Below are 22,518 nucleotides of genomic sequence, written 5' to 3'. Positions count from 1 at the left end.
AAGGGCCTTTGTAGGTCATAGAAAGTGCAAAGGGGGATCCTTTGAAGATGCTGGGGTGGGGGAAGCTGAGGAGACCAAATTAAGCCTGCCCTTTAAACACTGCTTAGGGGCTGAGAAGACAGCTCAGTAGGTAAGAGCACTTGGCTTTGAAAGCATGAGAGTCAAGTTCAAGTCTCAGCAACAGAAAAAACCTAATGTGGAGGCAGGTAGACCTGTAACCCCATGGGGTGGACAAGGTGGAGCAGGTCTCTACACCTAGCCATGGGGGTCAGGAAGGTTAACTGCCCAGGCAGCTGTGGCCAAAAAGATTAACTAGGTAAAGCTTCTACCTGGAAAGGAGATAGAGTCCAGCAGCTGGAAAGAGATGATCCCAAGGGCAGCCTGGAAATCTATCTCGGTAGGTAGTGTTTGTTCAACACTGCATAAACCAGGTATGGAGGTACACAGCCGGGGTCCCAGCTCTTGCGGGGCAGAAGTGGGGGAATCTGAAGTTCTGGGTTATCCTCAGCCAGAAGCAAGTTCAAGGCCAGAATGGAATACATGAGGCCTTGTCTCAAAAATAAAAGATATTAGTTTGAGGGCTGGGGATGTGGCTCAGTTTGTAGGGCACTTGCCTGCATGCACAAAGCCTGGGATTCTATTCCCAGCTTCATAAACCTGGTGGCATGCCCTGCACCTGGGAGAGTGAAGGAAGGAGCCTAAGTAAGATATAGTTGGAGGCCAGCCTGGGCTATATGGAAGTCACTCTTCTAAAAAGAGGTGGAGGACAGAAAGAGATTTTTCAGCTCAGTCTTCCTACATGTTGGCAGGCCTGCCTGGGGCCTGTCCCAAACAGTGCCCTTGTGGTGGCAGGGTGTAGGCATCTTGGACGACCTATGGCCCTGAGGGGGTGCCTGCCTCTTGGCGGCTGCCAGCCTCAGATTTCCTCCCAGCACTAAAGAGCTTAATTGATCCCAGAGGGGGTGGCATTTAGAACAATTAATATGCAAAATAAAGTAAATCGCCTCGTTTGAGGTCCCCACACAGGGGCCAGGAGCCGAGGTATTTTCTCTGTGGTGAGGTCATGGCCCCTGCCGTGCGTTTTTTTCTTTCGAGAATTGAAAATCAGACAGGCACAAAGCCACCCTGCCGGGCCTGCTGAACCCAGAGCCACCTCCCAGGGAGAGGGCAGGTCCCTGGGACCTGCAAGCCAAAGTGAACTGGCTGGGAAGCCTGGGGCGCCCGGGGCTGTACAGCGTCAGGACCAGGCAACAGGTCTGGGTCCTGGCCTAGGGCTGGGAGTAACAGTTCTGGGATTGCTTAAATCAGATAATCGGGAAACAATGTCACTTCTCAGAGCTTTATGAGTATCCACTGAAGTCAACATTCACTGCTGCTTCAAATCTCTCAGGCGGTCCTGACAGCTACCATTTACAGCTGGAGAAACCAAGGCGGAGCTATGAGGAAGGCAATCCTGGCCTTGGCTGCCCTGAAGCTGTAAAAGTCTTATGTTTGCAGGTTAGTGAGTGAAGGCTTGTGGTCTTAGCTGCAATTCTAGTGTTTAGCCTTGAATGTGCATGTTTGTATGTTCCTGGGTGAGTGGGTGCATGTGAATGGAGACCAGAGGACACTCTTGGGTGTCCTTCCTTGTCACCATTCATTTTGGTCTGTGAGGCTCCGAGATGTGGAGGGGTGGAAGGAGCACCAGGGAGGTCTTTGGTTTGCAGAGTCCAGGAAGGGTGCTGGGATCTTACAGAAGTGAGCCATGCTTTGCGGCCACAACTCTTCCGTGGCTCTTACCTACCCTGCCTCATGCTGCCTGTGTGTGCGCATCCTTTCTGAGATATCCTCTCCACCCACCCCACACTCTTCTTCACTAATGTGCTAACTTCAGGGCAAGCTCTGTTCTCCCCTCCACCATGACTGAATCCAATGTCTAGCAGTTTGATACCCAGCCGATGCTCAGGACTTGGTGGCCAATGAAACAAACAAGTACGTACAAGAAAGACTCAAGGGGCCGGGGTGCAGCTCGATTGGTGGAGCTTACCTAGCATGCCCTGGGGTCCATCCCCCAAACCATCTGAACCACGAATGGTGGTGCTTGCCTGTAATGCCAGCACCTGGAAGGCAGAAGTTCAAGGTCATCCTCAGCTACAGAGACACTCTCAACGAAGAAAGGAAGTGAAAAAGGAAGGGAGGGAAGGTGTCTCAGCTGCTTTCCTACTGCTGTGGAAAAGCATCATGATCTATGCAACTTAGAGAAGAAAGAGTTGGCTTGGAGCTCGCGGTTCCACAGGGTCGGAGTCCATGACCATCGTGAGGGAGAGTATGGCAGAAGGCAGGCTGACATGGCACTGGAGCAGTAACTGAGATCTTACATCAAGACTCATGGGCACAAGGTAGAAAGGGAGAGGGAGAGGGAGAGAGAGAGAGAGAGAGACAGAGACAGAGACAGAGACAGAAACAGAGACAGAGACTGACTTGGGCTTTTGAAACCTCAAAGTGCATAGGGACACACCTCCTCCCACAAGAACACACTTCCTAATCAAGAAACAGTTCCACTGACCGAGGACCAAACATTCAAATACATAAGCCTGTGGGGTCTTTCTCATTCAAACCACCACAGAAAGGAAGAGAAGGGACTCAGGAGAGGGCATGACGTGTGGAATAAAATCTCGTCTGACATAGGGAAAACAGCTTGGTCTTGTGCTGTGTGTTCAATGCTTGCTCTGACCTCTGCCTGTGCTGTGTGGCGTGGACTTAATGATGAGTGTCCATGGGCCCTGTATTCTCCAGCCTTCAGCTCACGCTGAGGTTTTGTATACCCCTTTCCTGGCTACATCTGTGTCCTGCCCTCTCCCATGTCTTATACTGGACCAGTGGTGCCCCTTGCAGAACCACAATACCTTGATCTGGGGAGCCGAAGGATCTGGAAACTTAAGTGCTGGGAGAGACAATTTAGCCCAGGCCCAGTGGTCAGCATGAAGTTGGGTGCCTGGCCACTGTGTTAATCTGCCCTTGGTGCCACTAATATCAATTGAGAGCAGACAGAAGAATCAGATTGGTCAGCTGTTGTGGGGAGTCTGCGTGGTTTTTGACTCTGCGGACATGGGCTCATTTAGAAGTTCACTAGTGAAGGGTGAGGAGAAAGCTCAGAGCAACCATGAAGTCCTGAGTCCCATCCAAGCTCCCGGACAAGGTAACTGACATCCTGAGGAATAACACCTAACATTAGCCTCTTGTCCTCCACACCTCAGTGACCTCAGCCCTGTCAGTCTCACCGACCCAGAGGCCAGTCTGGGCTCTGCCAGTGCCCTTCAGGAAAAAGGCAAAGCCAGCAAGCCCCTGTCCCCTCTCCAGGTTCTGCCACCAGGGCTGGGCAGAAGGCCCTGTGGATTTGATGTGATGCAGTGTGAGGCACGAGGTCAGATCTACAAAGCTGAGTCTACCCTCTGCTCTGGTGCTAGAGAGACAACCCCTGCCTCCACCGTGCACTCTCGACCTTCCCTGAGCTCCAGGGTCTCCAGAGCAAACCTAGGTGAAGCTGGCGAGATGGCGTAGCCGGTGTTGGTGCTCGTCGGCAAACCCGATGGCCTGGTTGGAGCCCTGGAACCCACCTGAGAGAAAGAAGTGACTCCCGAAAGTTGTCGTCTGACCTCCGCGGACACACCACGGTTCGTGAGTATTCACACGCACGCATATAAATAATAAATGTAAAATTTTTTCGTAGATTGACTGAAACCACAGCTGTGTCACAGGCCACCAAGCCCCTTTTTGAGAAGAACTTTTGCTGCCTCCCTCAGCTGCATGCCCCACCTGGCCTGGCCCTGTCTGTCAGCTCAGCTCAGCTCAGTGCCCACTCAGCTCTAGCCATGCCAGCTTTTCCCTTACCCGCCCCCCTCCCATCACCTTGATTTGTGTCTAAGACCCCGGACTCACATGGTTCCTCTGCCTCCAGCTCGTCCCACTTGACCTGGCCTGATGTCCTGTCCTATGCTACAACACCCTGCTGCCTCCGGGGACTGTGGTCTCTCTTGCTTTCTGTCTCCCGCCAGGACAGCAGGCATCCATTCACCTGGGCCTGCCTGTTGCCCCAGGGCTCAGTTTGACGCTGTTATCCAAACAGACCACATCACCCAGACTCCTAGCAGCTGGGTGTACTGTGATCACGTGACAAAGGTAAACTGCTGGCTGTGCCCTTTCTCCAGTAGCTGCTCCCGTTGAGGGGGTCTCAGGTGTGTCAAGTTGGAGTCCCTTGGGATCAGGCAAACTTCAGCAATTCAGGCAGCATGGGAGAGAGCCCCAAGCAGCACACTGGCTACATCTGTGACAAGAGACAGCTGAGGGGCTGGAGACATAGCTCAGTTGGCAGAGTGCTTACCTAGCGTGCACAAGGTCCTGGGTTCCATCCCCGGCACTGCCTTCACCTCACACCAGGTGTGATAGTGCACCTGTGTCCTCAGCTACCTAGGGTGTTCAAAGCCAACCTGGGCTGCATGAGAGTCTGACTCAAAAGGTGACTAGGGAGCACTGAAGTAGCTCAGCAGGTAAGGGGCCTTGCTATGCAAGCCTGGGGTCCTAAATTCAATCCCTGGAACTCTTGTAAAAAACAGAAGGACAGAATTGGATTCATGAAGCTGTCCTTGACTTTATACATGCCCTCACACACACACCACACACCACATACACACACATACACACCATACAAACACACCGTATACAACACACATACCACAGAATAATGGTAATAATTAATACAATTTTAAGAGAGCCCAGTCTTGGACTTGTTTGAGCCTCCACCATTTAGAAGGCAGCTGAGCACCTGGCTTAGCTTTGTGGCTATGGCTGCAATATCAGATGTGAAGTCCCGGGAGCTTGCAGGAGACCCCAGCCTGGCCGGCTCCCTCTGTGCATTGCCACCGTTCAAACCTAACGAGCCTACCAATGTGTGCAGTGACACTTGAGTCACTGTTGACTGCGAGATGAAGCAGCTATCAGCTTTACGCACATCTTGGATGCAAAGGGCGTTTATGGGCTGACAGGTGCCCTATAAATATGATTTGTTTGGAGGCCGCTGGGGCCCCTGTGGGAGGGCTCTGTGTCCCAGTTAACTCAGAGTCAGGTCGGCCTGCTCTTCACCCTGACCCAGCAGCCAGAGATTCCTAGAGGCTCTTCCCTCACAGCAAACAGGATGGGAGCTCTGTGGGCTTCAAGAACCAAGAGCCTCATGTGTGCCTGCGAGGATATTGTGTAAAGTGATGACACCAGGTTTGACCCAAGGTTGTTAAAGTGGAGTTCTTCATCTTCCTTTGTTTTGAAAGTTAGAAGCAGATACTCTGAATACTGGCTATAGAAGACAGATAAATATGATTTTGACAAAACAGGGGAGAACTTCGGTGGTATTTGACTCTAGAGCATCTCCCTAAACTCAACTATTTAGAACTTAGTTTCCAGTATTGAGTATTGGAAGGTGATAGACCTGTGTGTGTGCAGACACAAGTGTGTGCATGTAGGCATGCGTACACACGTGTGGAAGACAATCTCTGCTGTTGTTTTCTTAGCTGTCAATCACCTAGCCTGGAATTCATTGACTTGCTAAGCTGCTGTTCAGTGAGCCCTGTCAACCCATGCTGGGGTTTATAAGCATGGGAAACTATACTTGGCATTTTTTTTAACATGGATTCTAGAAATTAAACCCATGTCCCGTGCTTGTAGGCTAAGCATTTTAGCCAACTGAACTATGAACACTTAAGAAGTGGGGTTGGAGCTGGAGACATAGCTTCGTGGGTATGGGTGCTGGTTCTGCAAGAATGAGCACCCGAGTTCAAACTCTTAGCACACATAAAAAGCTGAGCATTAGCCAGGCTGTGGTGGTGCACACCATTAATCCCAGCACTCGGGAGGCAGAGGCAGGGGGATCTCTGTGAGTTCAAGGCCAACCTGGTCTACAAGAGCTAGTTCCAGGACAGAGAAACCCTATCTCAAAAAAAAAAAAAAGGCAAGACAAGAAAAGAAAAAGCTGAGGCTGAGCATTAGGGATGGAGAACTGGCAGCCGTTAAGGGTTAAGGGTATTGGTGCTCTTGCAAGTACCCAGGTTCAATTCCCAGCACCCATATCAGGTAGCTCACAAAGCCCTACAACTCCAGCCCCAGGGGATCTGATACCCTCTTCTAGCCTCTGTAGGTACGTGCATTCACACATCACACATATCGAAGTGCACACACACATACACACACAAACAAATGAAATGTAAAAGCTGGGCATGGCTGCAAGTGCCTATAATCCCAACCCTAGAGGACAGAGACGGACAAATCCCAAGAGCTTGTTTGCTAGCCTCCCTAGCCAAAATGACAAGTTCCCATTTCAGTGAGAGACCCTGTCTCAAGGGTGAGGGAGGAGGACACAGGATGTCCTGTTGAGCTCCTGTGTGTACATGCCTGTGCACACACGCTCGCATGCATTCACCACACACAAACACACACACACACACACACACACACACACACACAGGGGGAATCAGGTGGGGGGAAGTTAGGCTTTTGAAGGTGTGCCCTTGTAAGCAGAGATTGTGTGTTCATTTCCTGACCGCCAAGACCCAAATATTCATACAGAAACTATATTGATTACAACACTGGTTGGCCAATGACTCAGGAATATTCCTGGATAACTCTTAAATCTTATATTAATCCATTTCTATTAATCTATTAGTTAATACAAGGCTGTGGGCTACCAGTAAGGTTCCGGTGTCCTTCTCCTTCAGCAGTTACACAGCATCTCCCTGACTCTGCCTTTTTTTCTCCCAGCATTCAGTTTAGTTTTCCTGACTAGCTTTGTTCTGTCCTGCCATAAGCCAAAGCAGCTTCTTTATTAACCAATGGTAATAAAAAAACATTCTCATAGTACACAGAGGGGAATCCCACATCGTGACCATGAAGTGAATATTGGCCTTTTCTTCCCAACTATGACTGAGACAGGAGTCCTCTACCACACTGTCCCCACCCCAATGTCCCAGTCACCACAAGTGCAAAGCAACAGAGCCAAGTAATCAAGGACAGGAACTTCTGAGACCATGACCCAAAGTTAACACTGCTCTATTCAAGTTGATCAACTCGGGTATTTGATTATAGTAACACATAAATGGCAAACAGAAACTTGTAAGTTTATAGTGGTCAGTGTCTGACCACAGAGATTCTGAAATGCCCATGACCCTCAAAGTGACGTCCTTTTAGACCCAGTGTGCTTATCTGCAAAGTTCATACTTGAAAACCATGCAGTTGAGTTACCAAAGCAGTACATAAGGCTCATGATACTTTAAGTAAGTTTGTATGACTTTCGTCGGGCCACATTCACAGCTATCCTCATCTGTATGTGACCCACAGGCTGCAGCTCTGAAATGTGCTGCTAGCATTCTTAGTGACCGAGTGCAGGGCATGAACTTTCGAGGTCTCTGCAGCCCACGCGGAGCAGGTGGGAATGGAGGAAGAGGCATAAGGAGAGGCGGGGAGGAGGGGAGGACATGCAGAGTGGGTGGGAATGGAGGAGGAGGCATAAGGAGAGGCGGGGAGGAGGGGAGGACATGCGGAGTGGGTGGGAATGGAGGAAGAGGCATAAGGAGAGGCGGGGAGGAAGGGAGGACATGCGGAGTGGGTGGGAATGGAGGAAGAGGCATAAGGAGAGGTGGGGAGGAGGGGAGGACATGCGGAGTGGGTGGGAATGGAGGAAGAGGCATAAGGAGAGGAGGGGAGGAGGGGAGGACATGAGGAGTCAGTGGGAATGGAAGAGGAGGCTTAGAGGAGGGGAGGACATGCAGAGCGGGTGGGAATGGAGGAGGAGGCATAAGGAGAGGTGGGGAGGAGGGGAGGACATGAGGAGTCAGTGGGAATGGAGGAGGAGGCATAAGGAGAGGAGGGGAGGAGGGAAGGACAGCACAGTTGGTAAAGCACTTGCTACACTATCATGAAGACCGACTTAGATCCCCAGAACCTGTGTGAAAATTGCAGGAGTTATAATGAGTGTTTGTAATCCCAGCAGTGGGGAGGCAGAGCCAGGCATATCCATGGTTTACTGGCTAGCCAGCCTAGCTGAGTCAGTGAGCTCTAGACAGGGAAAGACTCATGTCTCCGAGAAACAAGGTGGATATGCCTGAGGAATGATGTTGAAGTTGTCTTCTGGAACCACAGGCACACACACATGGCTCCACATGCGGACACAGAAAGAGAGGGGGTAGGTGGGTGGTGAGTCTCGGGAAGCCAAAGCTGCCCCTGCCCTGCTTTGTGGGTGGAGCTCAGCAAAGCCTGGCAGAGGTGCTGGGGAGAACAACAAAAGTGCTCATTGTGTGAGCCCACAGCCTGAGCCAGACACACAGTGGCACAAGAGTCTGGAGTCCCAGTGTACCTTTTGGGGGAGAGGGGAGGCAGAGGCAGGGGAATTTCCGGAAATGTGTGGGACAGTCAGCCTGACATGCAAGGAATGATCGTGTCTTAAACAGATGCAAAGACAGCAAACATGAGTGTTGCTTGAGAGGTTCTCCCCTCAGAGAGCAAGCGCGTGCATTCTCTCTCTCTCTCTCTCTCTCTCTCTCTCTCTCTCTCTCACACACACACACACACACACACACACACACGGACACGGACACGGACACACACACACGGACACACATGGACACAGACACACACACGCACACACACAGACACACACACACACGGTGGGAGAATAGAATAAAACCTACAGAAAGAAGAAGAACAAGGCCATCTTTCTACTCCACCAGGGCATCAAGGTCCTAGAGGCCAAACTCCTGCCTGAAGACCAAAACCTCCCCTTACCCTGCTGGACAGATGTGCACCAGCATAAGCCAGGCTGTGTGTGGTTTCAATTGCCCACAGAAGTCCCCACGCCCTACAGAAACACATGCAGGTGACTGGCCCCGGGGACCCATGTGGATCAAAGTGTGGGCTTAGGAGATCCTTAGTGGATACCAATGTACCTTGCAGAAACTTGGCCTATACAAGAGGACAGGCTCTGCCTACCAGCCAGCCACACAGGAAGAAGGGTCTCCAGCAAGCCACTAGATCAGGGGTTCTCAACCTTTGGTCATAACCCCTTTAGGGCCACATATCAGATATTTACATTATGATTCATAACAGTAGCAAAATCACAGGTATGAAGTAACAACAAGAGTAATTTTATGGCTGGGGGGGTCACCACAACATAAAAAACCATATTAAAGGGTCGCAGCGTTAGGAAAATTGAGAGGTACTGCTATAGACTGTGTGGGAAATTTCTAGGGGCTAACGGGGTGGGGGTGGGGAGGGGAGGGGGCCTTTGGAGCTGCCGTAGCCACTCTCCTCACTGCTGTGACTGAACACCTGACAAAGGCAACTGAAAGAGGCTCATGGTTTGGGTGGGAAAGCATGGCGGCAGGAGAGCGTGAGGCAGTGGGTCACATGACTATCCCAGTCAGGAAGCAGAGAGACGGGTGCTGGAGCTCGGCTTGCTTTGCCCTTTTAGTCTAACTGGGACCTCATCAGTGGTACCACCCACGTTTGGGGTGGGTCTTCTCATCTCAGTTAACCTAACCTAGAAACTCCTCCGGTGACTCTAGGACCTGACAGTACTAACCAACACAGGAGTCCTCGGCCTGGAGCTGGGCTCACCTGTGCTCACTCTGGGACGCTGCCCTGCTCTGGGCCCCACTTCAAGTCCACATCACCCTGATACTCAGCAGCCCCTTGAGGGCCGGGCGGGGGCTGCATCTCAGCTCCCTGGCCCAGTCTCTGAGCCTCTGCTTGTTAACCACAGTGAAAGGTCACCACACCTACTTCTGAGGCCTCAAGCAAGATTTGTGTCTCCGGGGGCAAAGGACCTGGATTAGAGAAATTGACCAGGTGAGGCAATGGGAAGTCCCCAAAAGCCATAAATCTGGGCTCCAGATTCTGCCCCAGTCCAGCCACCGCCTTCTGAATCACAGCAGTTGGTCACTGGGTGTGCCTGAATTGCGGCGAGGACAGGGTGGCCTGAGGACTCGATCTAGCCTGCAGGGACACTTGTTCAACCTCACGATGGTGACTAGAGAAATCAGAGGTACTCTCTCTGATGTATGTATCACACACATACACATGCACGAGCACGTGCACACATACACACTCCTGACACTAGAAAACCAACTGCAGACATCCCTGCTCTGCAACTGAATTATGCCTCCCCCAAACTCTAACTTTTGACTTGACTTTGAATTAGAGTCTTTAAGGAAGTAATTAGGGCTAAATGAGATCATAAGGGCGAGGCTCTAATCCCATAGAATCTATGTCCTTATAAACAGAGGAAGAGGGCCTGGAGAGATGGGTTGGTAATTAATAGGACTAGCTACTCTTCTAGAGGACCTGGGTTCAAGTCCCAGTACCTACACGGTGACTCACATTGTCTGTAACTCTGGTTCCAGGGAACCCCATGCCCTCTTCCGGCCTTTATGAGCACCCAGCAACCATATAGTGCATAGACATATAGAAACAGGCAAAACACCCATACACATATAATAAAAATAAATAATGACCAAGACAGAAAAATCATATTTTTTGCTTCTTTCAGTAAATCTGAAGACTTGGCTACCAGGTAGAGACAGAAGGACCTTGAGTTCAAGGTCAGCCTCAGTTACTTGATGAGTTTGAACTGGCAAGATGGCTCAGTAGATAAAACTGTGCTTGCCAAGCAAGATTAACAACTTGAATTTGATACCCGGAGCCCATGATAAGGGAGAATTGACTCCCAAAAGTTGTCCTCTGACCAACACGTGCCATGGCTTGACTTCACACACACACACACACACACACACACACACACACACACACCAAATAAAATAAGAATTTAAAAACCAAGGAAGCAAAGAAGACTTGGCCACTCTGGAAGACGAAGGAGGCAAGGACTCACTTCCCTATGGAAGTATACATCCCTCCTATTGGCCTCTACTCTGGGACCCTACGGCAGTCCAGCCCCGAGTCCTCCGCAAGTGATCCCGTCCATCTCTGTTGCAGTTCTGTCTTCTAAGCTTGAGTCTTTTCTTCTCTATCTGTACCCTTGAGAATGTGATCATCTGTGATTCCCATGCCAGGACCCCTGTGCCTGCCCCCATAGCTCACGCAGGCTTACAACAACATGGTGGCCTGTATATCCTGCAACCAGTGGACCTAGGCAGATGGTAGGTAAGGAAGCCAGAGTTTCTGTGCTCTCTGGGTGGGAGTGGGTCTCACATGGATGCTGTGCTGGGCAGCAGGAGAGTGGGAGGGGTCTGCCCAGAAACACAGGGGGCAGGGGCAGGAAGACTGTGGCCATGGCATTCACTGCACACTTTGCCGGTGTTGAGGAGTCAGAGACACAGCGTCCTGCTACCACCCTCACCAGCTTGAGAAGTTCCCCTAGCTTTTCAGGACCTCAATTCAGACCATACGGAAATTCAGGGCTTTGAAGCTGAAAAGAATCTGAGAATTAGCCAGTATGATGAAGCAGAATTGGAGCCTTATTTTTTCTAGAGATACTTAGAAAGAGAGCTTGGCAAGATAGCTCAGTGGGTAAAGATTCTTTCGGCACAAGCCTGAAGACCTGAGTTTTATCCCTGGAAATAAAGGTGGAGACAAGAGTGGACTCAAAGACCTCTGACCCCTACATGCCCCCCATACACCTCATGTACACACACAACAATAATAAACAATTTTTAACTTAAAAATGTTTAGAAAGGCGGGCATTCAGCAGACAGTGAGCATAGCTAAGAGTGTGTATGTGGGCTCCTCCAGGGTGAGCCACAGTGAAGTATGTTAGCATTAGCCATATTTTGGAGTTTTCAAGCAGCTAAGATTGCTTCTTTTAATAAGTAAGATTAAGTGGTTCTAGAGACGCCTTGAATGAAGTTAATCTGAAAAAACAAACAAAAAACAGAAGCCACTGGCACTGCACAGGTGTTAGGACACGTCCTCTTCCTATAAATGACGGGACGCCTAGACACGGGTGGGCTCGTGGCTGAGAAGGGGACAGCGCTAACCACTCACTGTGCTGGAGTTCTCGCCTGCTGCGGCTGGCAAGGGCCTTCAGCCACACTGCAGAGACAGTAGCCCTTTTCCCTCTCCTGTCCCCTTCTCCAGCCTGGCCCTACAACTGGAGGGTCGTTGTGGGCCACAGAAAATCAAATCCTCCCTTGGCCCAGAGGGCTGTGACCCGAGAGCATCCCAGTGTCCACCCGTGCAGGTCAGTTCACTGTGGCTGTGCGCCCAGGCTCTAGGGAAGGAGCAAGCTGCAGGGATGAACACCGCAGCCCTCCTGGCCCTATCCCTCTGCGCACACTCTAGGCAGCACTTTCCAACCCAGGCTACCTAGATTACAGAGGATCAGATGCCAGAGGGAGGGGTGGGGAAGAGGGCCCGCCCATTTGGGACTTCCACCCTAGACCCAGGAACCCTGGGATAAACTTAGAAGAGAAAAGGTTCCAGACTATACTCACCACAGTGCTGAGCTCTGGCCTGGATGGCTGGCCACCTCTGAGATACCAGCAGATTCCTCAGCTGGGCCTCAGCGTTAAGAGCTGGCTGCAAGCCTGGAGCGGAGGCCACAAAGCAGCATGGTCTGCATGGGCTGCTGGGCCTGTGCCTGCAGAAAGCAAGGCAGGCCTGTGAGGTGGAGCCTCCAGCCTCACCCTATCAGAATGCACTAACTGCTGCTCCGACCCAGGTGTGTGATATGCGTTGTAGGGGACCCACAAGCCTCAGACACAGCCCTGCCTCTGGGGAAACTGCTGAGAGCCATGTGCACAACTTAGAGATTGAAGTCACTGTAAGAAGCAGGGAACCCTAAGGGACAAGTTCTGGGATACCCCCCAAAAGGAGAGGCCTGAGACTTATGGTGGGGTAGCAATCAGGGAGTGCTTCCTGGAAGAGACGGTAAAAACATCCTTCTGGAGTGTCTGAATATTACCTTGTAACAGTAGCTAGGCAGATGAAGTTCTGTGTGCCTGTAGGAAGCAGCTGCGGTGGCTGAGCAGTGACTCTGGCCACCTGGTGGCAGTTTGGAGGCCTGACCAGTTTTAGACAACCTTGGGCATTGGCCTCAGCTGTCACACAGGTCCCTTGTTCTTCCTGCTCCCTCACCTGGCACAATCTACTGCTTGCCCTTCTGGTCCTGCCTAGTCTCCTTGCTGCCTGTCACTGTGTATCTCTCTCTGTCTCTGTCTCTCTCTCTCTGCGTCTTTCTCTGCATATTTTGCCTCCAAAAGGCTCAAGAGAAGCATCTGTTTTGCTGGTAGCCCTGGCCTGAGGGTCATAGTCCCCAGCCAGGTTACCAACAGCTGCCAGGGGTCAAAGCTCATAAAATGTCCCATGAGCTGTGGCTGGAGCAAAGGGACACACAGAGGAGGTGGCCCTTGGCAGGGCAGCCTTGGGGCTTTAGGAGCCTTTTCCAAACCTCCAAGCCCTTGCATTTCAGATAGTTTTAGGGGCACATGCCCTCTGGCACCCCAGCTAAAAGACCAGAGCTGTGGACAACCACGTCCAAAACTGTCATCAGAGTGCCCTGTATCAGGACCTCTCAGGACCCAGCAAATGGCTTTGCTGTCCTAGACAGTGAGTCCCATCTTTGGCACCAGACGGGGAGCCTGGAGCTAAGACAGCTTGGTGCTCACCAAACTGCAGGACCACTTGCGGCAAAGACTGTGTTCTTTCTGCTCCACCAAGTACTGTATTCTTTGTTTTTGCTATTGTTCTTTCCAGGGAAATCTAATTTTAAAACAAAACAAAAAAACCCATGTTTTCTAACCAACAGGACACGCACGAGTGCCACAAATGCTTGATGGGGAAGCAGTTCTTTGCGCCATTCAAGGTTTGTTTTTTAAGAGCGGGGACAAAGTGTCGTCCCCAGCTGTCCTGAGCATGTGGTGGCCACCGCCACCCTCTGTTCCTTTGAGTTGGAAATCTGGCCTGAGGTGTCCATTGGAACGCTGTCATGAGGGCCACATACTTTCCAATCTGGAGGGTGGGGTGGTGGCAAGATCTTCCTTTAAGTGGGGAAGAACCAAAATATCACTGTGAGTAAGCCTTGGCAGCCCCGGTTGTTTCCACGCACGGATGTCTCCACACACAGAGCGGCTGGCAAGGAAAAGTGGCAGAGTCTAGACCAGGGGTGAAAGGCACGGAGGCTAGATGGAATCCAACTGCGTGTGCATGTGTATATGTGTGTGTGCATGTGCGTGTATATATGGGTGTGTGTGCGTGTGTGCATGTGTATGTGTCAAATGCGTGTGTGTGTGCGTGTATATATGTGCGTGTGTGCATGTGTATATGTGTGTGTGCATGTGCGTGTATATATGGGGGTGTGTGCATGTGTGTATGTGCCAAATGCGTGTGTGTGTACGTGTATATATGTGCGTGTGTGCGTGTGTATGTGTCAAATGCATGTGTGTGCGCGTGTATATATGTGCGTGTGTGTATGTGCCAAATGTGTGTGTGTGTGCGTGTATATATGTGCATGTGTGCATGTGTATGTGCCAAATGCGTGTGTGTGTGCGTGTATATATGTGCGTGTGTGTATGTGCCAAATGTGTGTGTGCATGTGCGTGTATATATGGGTGTGTGTGCGTGTGTGTATGTGCCAAATGCGTGTGTGTGCATGTATATATGTGCGTGTGTGCGTGTGTATGTGCCAAATGCGTGTGTGTGTGCGTGTATATATGTGCGCGTGTGTGTATGTGCCAAATGCATGTGTGTGTGCGTGTATATATGTGCGTGTGTGTATGTGCCAAATGTGTGTTTGCATGTGCGTGTATATATGGGTGTGTGTGCGTGTGTGTATGTGCCAAATGCGTGTGTGTATGCATGTATATATGTGCGTGTGTGCATGTGTATGTGCCAAATGCGTGTGTGTGTGCGTGTATATATGTGCGTGTGTGTGTATGTGCCAAATGCGTGTGTGTGCGTGTATATATGTGCGTGTGTGTCAAATGCGTGTGCGTGCATATGTATGTATGTGCCAAATGTGTGCGTGTATATATGTATGTGTATGTATGTATATGCATATGTGTGTGTGTATGCTGTAGTGTGGTGTTTTGTTTTGTTTTACTCGTAAGTGGAATCTCACAATGAATGCAGCCCTGCCTTGTCTGGAACTCTCTGTGTAGAACAGACTGACCTCAAACTCATGGAGATTCACCTGCCTCTGCCTCCTGTGTGTGGTGAATAAATGTGTGAGCCACCACACCTAGCTGATAGTTAGTTTTTTTGTTTTTTTTTTTGTTTTTTTTTTTGTTTTTTTTTTTTGCTTTTTCGAGACAGGGTTTCTCTGTGGTTTTGGAGCCTGTCCTGGAACTAGCTCTTGTAGACCAGGCTGGTCTCGAGGCCTCGAACTCACAGAGATCCGCCTGCCTCCGCCTCCCAAGTGCTGGGATTAAAGGCGTGCGCCACCACCGCCCAGCTGATGGTTAGTTTTTATCGCTAACTTGACACAACCTAGAGTCACCTGAAAAGAGGGACCCTCAGTTGAGGAATTGCCCAGACCAGACTGGCCTGTGGGTCTGTAAGTGACTGTCTAGATCAGTGCTTCCCAACCTTCCTAATGCTGCAACTCTTGAAAACACCCAGCCATAATATTACATTCATTGCTACTTCCTAACTGTAATTTTGCTGCTGTTATGAATTGTAATGTAAATATTTGTGTTTTCTGATGGTCTTAGGCTGCCAGAGGGGTCACCACCCACAGGGTCTAGATACATGATTGACATGAGAGGCACCATCCTTAGGCAGGTGGGCCTGACCTGTGTAAGAAAGCTAGTAGAACAAGCCAAAGAATGAGCCCATAAGCAGTGATCCTCCGTGATCTCTGCTTCAGTTTCCGCTCTGACTTCCCACAGTGGTGGGCTGTGACCCAGAAGTATAAGTCAAGTAAGCCTTTCCTTCCCAAGCTTTTTGATCAGAAGTTCTACTATAACAACAGGAAAGAAACTGAGCTAGTGCACTTGTGTGTGTGCCTGTATGTGTACATGTATATATGTGGATGCATGTATGTGTAGGCATGTGTATGTATATATGTGGATGTATATGTGTGTAGGCATGTATATGTATATATGTAGATGTATATATGTGTAGGCATGTGTGTATATATGTGGATGTATGTATGTGTAGGCATGTGTGTATGGGTGCATATATGTATGTGCAAGTACATGTGTGGATGTGTATGCGTGCATAAATATAATGTACATGTATGAATGTGTGAGTGTGTGAGTGTATGTATGTGTAACTATAGTGTACATGCATGCATTTGGGTTTGTGGGTGTGGAGGCATACATCTGTATAAGCAGAGTATACATGTGTGAAGGTGAATATGTGTACATAAGTATAGTGTGTATCTGTGCATGTGAATATGGTCTCCTTTTAAGATTGCTCACTACAAGTTCTAGGATTTTTTTTTCTCATACAAACTCCGACGTGCATGATGTGCCAGGCAACAACGTCATGACAGCCCCTTGGATGCAGTTCAAACAAGCCAAAATAGGGGGCAGCTGTCATAACGAGAATCCATCAAATACCATAAAACCGGGAAAGTGGCTGGGCGCCATCTTGAGAAAAGTGTACTACACCGGCACAGTTCCCTGTGTCCCTCTCTGGCTGGATGGCTGAGCCCAAAAAGAAGCAGTCTGGTATCCAATTGCAAGCTTGCAAGCTTGGCCTGCCTACTGCTGTGGGCCACAGGCATCCAGGACAGCTACGAATGCAGCCCAATGCAAAATACTAAGCTTACTTAAAGTGTGTGTGTGTGTGTGTGTGTGTGTGTGTGTGTGTGTGTGTGTGTGTGTGTGTGTGTGTGAATAGGGAGGAAGGGATATGTAATTTGATTTCATGGTTCCTTCATGTGAAGTTTGTAGGAGAGGGTATCATATCTCAGTGTTAAAAGGTCAGGGTGTACCTGCATGAAGCTAATGGACTGGAGACCTTAAGAGGCCTTTCAAAGTCTCTGTTTGGTTCCTTGTCTGTTAAATGAAGTCAATAATACCTCACTCCCAGTGTTATTCTAAGACCGTGTGGAAAACATAAGGTATACATAAACATAAACACAAATGTACACATGTACAAGAGCCTGGAGCTGCTGGGGCTGCAGAGATGGCTCAGCTGGACAAGTGCTTGTCATGCAAGCGTGAGGATCCAAGTTCAGATCCCCAGAATCTACATAAAGAGCCAGGCACGGAGCTGGGGAAATGGCTTAGCAGGTAAAAGCAGCAGCTACGGAAGGCCAGCACTCCGAATAACCGGAAACAACCTAAAGAGCTCCACGTGATGGCCAACAGTTGTGATCCTGGCATTCCTGCCTTGAGATGGAAGGTGGAGACGAGAGAAATGGTCACAAGTGCGCGAGGGCCAGCTAGCCTGGAGTACACCTCACAGCTGCGGAAACATGGAGAGAGCTCCTGTGTCAGCAAGGTGGGAGGGGAGGACCTCCACACACATGCTGTGGATCCTCATGCCCCTACTCACACTTATCTGTGCACACACACAAACACAAAGCGTGGCAGCATATGTGTGTAACCCCAACACTGGTGGTGAGGAAGGAACAGAGACACGTGGATCCCTGAAGCACCTTACCCAACCAGCCTAGCAAAGTTGATGAGTTTCAGGTTCAGTCAGAAACCCTGTCTCAAAGATACATAATACATACACACACACATGCACATACATACATACATACACATGCATATATACACACATACATATACACACATATACACACATACATACACACATATACACAGATACTTACACACATACATATACACACATACACAAATACATATACACACATACATATACACAGATGCATACACACATACATATACACACATACACACATACATACATACACACAGAAGGGGAGAGGAGAGGGAGAGTAGGCTGGAGGGATGGCTCGTTGGTTAACAGCACTGGCTGCTCTTGCAGAGGACTAGGCTTAGCTCCCAGCACTACGCTGTGCACCCACAATTGCCTGTAACTTCACCCCAGTGCATCGGATTCCCTCTTCTGGCCTCTTTGAGAACTATATTCACGTGCACAAACCCCCACAACCACCGCCACATACCTTATTTAAAATAAAAAGTAAAATCTTTTTTTCCTAAAATGAAGCGAAGATAGAAAACAATGGAGGAATGACATCCAGTGTCACTCTCTGGCCTCCATATGCACACATACTCACGTGTGTGCCCTCCTGCACACGCATGTACACACACTCACACCAACACGTATGTAAACCATACCCCACAGAGAGCAAGGGGGGGGTCAATCACCTTGAGGGGTTCTAAGATCGAGACGGGATGTCAGATAGACCTGGCTGGCCCTGGCCCTTCCTCTTCCTCTGTGACCTTAGATCCTATGTAGACAGCAAGGAAGCTGTTAGGTGTGAGGGTAAACGGAGTCAATGATGCCCCGATGGAGAACTTCTTCAGGAAGAAGCCACTAGTCCTGCAAACCCGGTGTAATCCTCTCTTTTCTCTGGATTACAGCCTCACCCTGGATGTCTGAGTGGACAGAGTGTCCCTGGCCTCCAGTCTCCCATCAGTGATCAAAGTGTGGACCTCATGGCTACACTCCTGCCCCTTGTCTCAGCCACGGTACCCACCTTCCAGTTTCTTCCCATGGGTCCCAATTTCCCTATAACCTTTCAACCCTCTAGTGCATCAGCCCATAAGCTCAAGGACCAAGACTGGAGGCAGAATAGAGACAACGCAGGAGAGCTTTAGACCTTACAACCAGCAGCCAAGAGGAGGTAGTCAGACAAACGAACACCCAGGGTACCAGCCAGATCAGGTGGCACACATGTTTCATCCCAGCACCAGGGTGGATCTGTGAGTTCAAAACCAGCCTGGTTTACAAAGCAAGTTCCAGGATAGCTAGGGTTCACAGAGAAACCCTGTCTCAAAAGAAAAGAAAGGAAAGATAAAGAAAAGGAGAGGAGAGGAGAGGAGAGGAGAGGAAAGGAAAGGAAAGGAAAGGAAAGGAAAGGAAAGGAAAGGAAAGGAAAGGAAAGGAAAGGAAAGGAAAAGAAAGGAAACTAGGTTAGACACTGTCTGAAATGAAAACTCAGGGTGGCAAGCAGCAGGGAGATGGTGTGGAGACCTAGGTATCATCTGGTCACCTTGGGCAAGTTTATCAACTCCCTGAGCCTCACAGCTGGGTTCAGGGAAGCAGCCATGATGGATTTGCTATTGCTACCATCTCCTAGTGGAAGGTCAGGCTGTCTGTACCCAGCGCCATCTCATGCCCTACCCCACGTCTCTCTCCAGCTGGCATCTCCCCCATGTGAGGGTCTGCATCCATCTATACAATGGTGCCATGTATAGATGGGGTCCTTGATCTTCCAGGACCTGAGATGGGCTGTTCAGAGGCCTCCATGAGAAGAAGAAATACCTGTCCTTGTCTCTAAGGAGAGGACCTTAAATCATTGGGGTAAAAGGAAACCACTGGATGGTAAACTGCCAAGTTTCAGCCTCGTCACATTGCCAGAGTCTTGATGGTACCAAGTAAGGAATCAGTCAGCATTCGCCTGGTAAGGTTGACTCTGGCTCATGCCTTTCCCTACCCTGCAAGCCTACAGACATACTCTTACTACAAGATAACCTGTCCCATGGCATTCTGGGGCCAGGGAGAGAAGAGGGCTGAGTCTACTCTATGTTTATCTCATCATGAGCCTACACCATAAGCTCCTGAAAGTCCACAGTACTCAAATCCAGGTCCCCTGTCCGTGGCATACAGTGCCATGAAGCCTATCTGTACCCTTTAACGTTCTTTTTTGTGTGGAAACAGTGAACTTTACTGATGGAACTCAAGAGAGTTAGAATTCTAGAGAGTTGGGGGACTCCCTAGGGCCCCCTTCTTCTGGGGGTCTGGGGTGGAAACCATGAGGGAAATGCTCAATGTTGAGGATTGAGTTGAGATAAGAACTCCCCAGCAGCCAAGGGCCTCTCTCTTGCTGTCATGTTCTTGCCGTGTGGGTGGTCCAGGGATTCTTACTCCTTAGAGGCCATGGAGGCCATGAGGTCCCCACCATGATGTCATCCCAGGAAATGAGCTTTACAAAGTTGTTACTGAGATCTATGCCAGCCTCAGGATCAAAGGTGGAAGAGTGGAAGTCACTGTTAAAGCTGCAGGAGACAATCTGGTCCTCAGTGCTGCCCAAGATGCCCTTTAGTGGGCCCTTCGAAGCCTGCTTCCCCCTCTTCTTGATGTCTTTATACTGGGTAGCTTTCTCCAAACAGCGTGTCAGATTCACAATGGACAGACACATTGGGGATAGGAACACGGAAAATCATGCCAATGAACATCCCGATCAGCTCTGGGATGACCTTGCCCAGAGCCACGGCAGTACCATTGGATGCAGGGATGATGTTCTGGGCAGTCCCATGGCCATCACACTATAGGTTCCCAGAGAGGCCATCTACAGTCTTCTGGGTGGCTGTGATGGCATGGATTCTAAGAGTTGCTATGGTCATGATGTCTCTTCACAGCAATGAAACAGTGACTAAGACAATTTTGTGTGTGTGTGTGTGTGTGTGTGTATTTGAGACAGGGTCTCCCACTGGTCTGGAACATGTTGGGATGGGTAAACTAGCAGGCAAGCAAGCTCCAGGGGTTGCCTCTGCATCCCAGCTCTTGAATTATGTGGTCTAGAGATCAAACTCAGATCCTCATTCTTGGGCAGCAAGCAGGCACTTTACCAACTGAGCTATGTCCCAAGCCCTAACACTCCTATTTTTTATTATCAAAAATTATAATGAGTACTGGAGAAGTGGCTCAGTAGTTAAAAGCATTGACTTCTCTTTCAGAAGACCCAGGGTTCAATTCCCAGTACCTGTTTTTTGGCTCATAAGTGTCTATAACTCATACATGTGGTGCCCAGATATATATGCAGGCAAAACATCAATGTACATAAAATAAATGACTTAAGTTTAAAAAATTGGTATTTAAAAAATTGCAGGTGCTGGGTATAATGGTTCACACCTTTGATCCCAGTAATTAGGAGGCAGGGGCAAGTTGATATCTGAATATGAGACCAACCTGCTCTACATAGTGAGCTCTTAGCTATCCAAAGCTATATAGTAATATCCTGTCCCAACAAACCAGTGTGTGTGTTTGTGTGTGTGTGTGTGTGTGTGTGTGTGTGTGTGTGCGCGCGCGCGCAATAGGATTGAGAAGAGAAGTTGGCTCAGTGGATAGTAGCAGTTACTGTAAAAGCAAAAGGACCCAAATCAAACCCCCAGTTCCCTTGTAAAAAGCTGGGCATGACCATGCATGTCTGATGGAGGAAGGTCATTGGTTAAATAAAGAAACTGCCTTGGCCCTGATAGGTTAAAATTTAGATAGGCGAAGTAAACAGAACAGAATGCTGGGAGGAAGAGGAAGTGAGCTCAGACGCCATGCAGCTCTCTCCAGGGAAAATGCGATGCAGCCAGCCACCAGATCAGACATGCTGAATCTTTCCTGGTAAGCCACCTTGTGGTGCTACATAGATTATTAGAAATGGGTTAAGAGGCTGAAACTAATGGGCCAGGCAGTGTTTAAAAGAATACAATTTGTGTGTTGTTATTTCGGGGTATAAGCTAGCCAAGCGGCCAGGAGCCGGGCTGTGGGAAGAGGCCCGCAGCTCATACAACACATGTCTGTAAACTCAGCACTAGGAATAGAGGTAGGTGGAAGTTTAGTAGCTAGCTAGTGCAGCCAACATGATAGCTCCAGGTTCAGCAGTGATCTTGTCTCAAAGAATAAGGTGAAGTGTGACAGAGGAAAACACTAGACATTTTCCTCTGGCCTCTGCATGTTTGTGTCTTGTATACTGATATGCACACATGCATGTTCATATCACTCAGAATCATACATCACACACACACACACACACACACAAATTACAATAATCAATTGTGGCAGCACTCACTGTAATCCGAGGACTCAGGAGACAAAAAGGCAGGAAGATTACCACAAATTTGAGACCAGCCTGGTCTAGATATCAAGTTTCAAGCCAACCATGGCTATGTGTAAAACCTATTGAAAAAAAAAAAACAAGATTGCAATAATAATCTATTTTAGGTGCTATACTCCTATGATATGAATCTACAGATACTTACAAGTCGTGTTATACCCTTCCTTTTTGATCTTCCTATGTCTACAGCAGTGTCTCTCACTCCATCTAAGAGTTGCGGGAGTATGCGTACATGGATTAAGGGGCTTGCAGCCAAGCCTGGCAATCTGAATTGGATTACTGGGACCCACATGGGAGAAGGAGAGAACTGATTCCCAGCAACTGTCATCTGACTTTTCCACACCATGGCAATGTGCACTCCGCCCTCCAAATAAACAAATAAATGTTTAAAAAATTAGCCTTCTTGGGCTCCACTCCTCCTACTGCAAGTTGTGCTTTGATTTACACACAATGAGTTGGATGAATTCCACCATGCCTGAGTAGAGTCCTAGCAAGGGCCTTAGAGATAGCTGTCACCAGCCACCTTCTTCCTGGAAAAGTGAGGTATGGTATGT

This window comes from Microtus pennsylvanicus, chromosome 10 (assembly GCF_037038515.1).
Source record: "Microtus pennsylvanicus isolate mMicPen1 chromosome 10, mMicPen1.hap1, whole genome shotgun sequence".
Lineage (NCBI taxonomy): Eukaryota > Metazoa > Chordata > Mammalia > Rodentia > Cricetidae > Microtus > Microtus pennsylvanicus.
Note: the sequence above shows the minus strand (reverse complement) of the source record.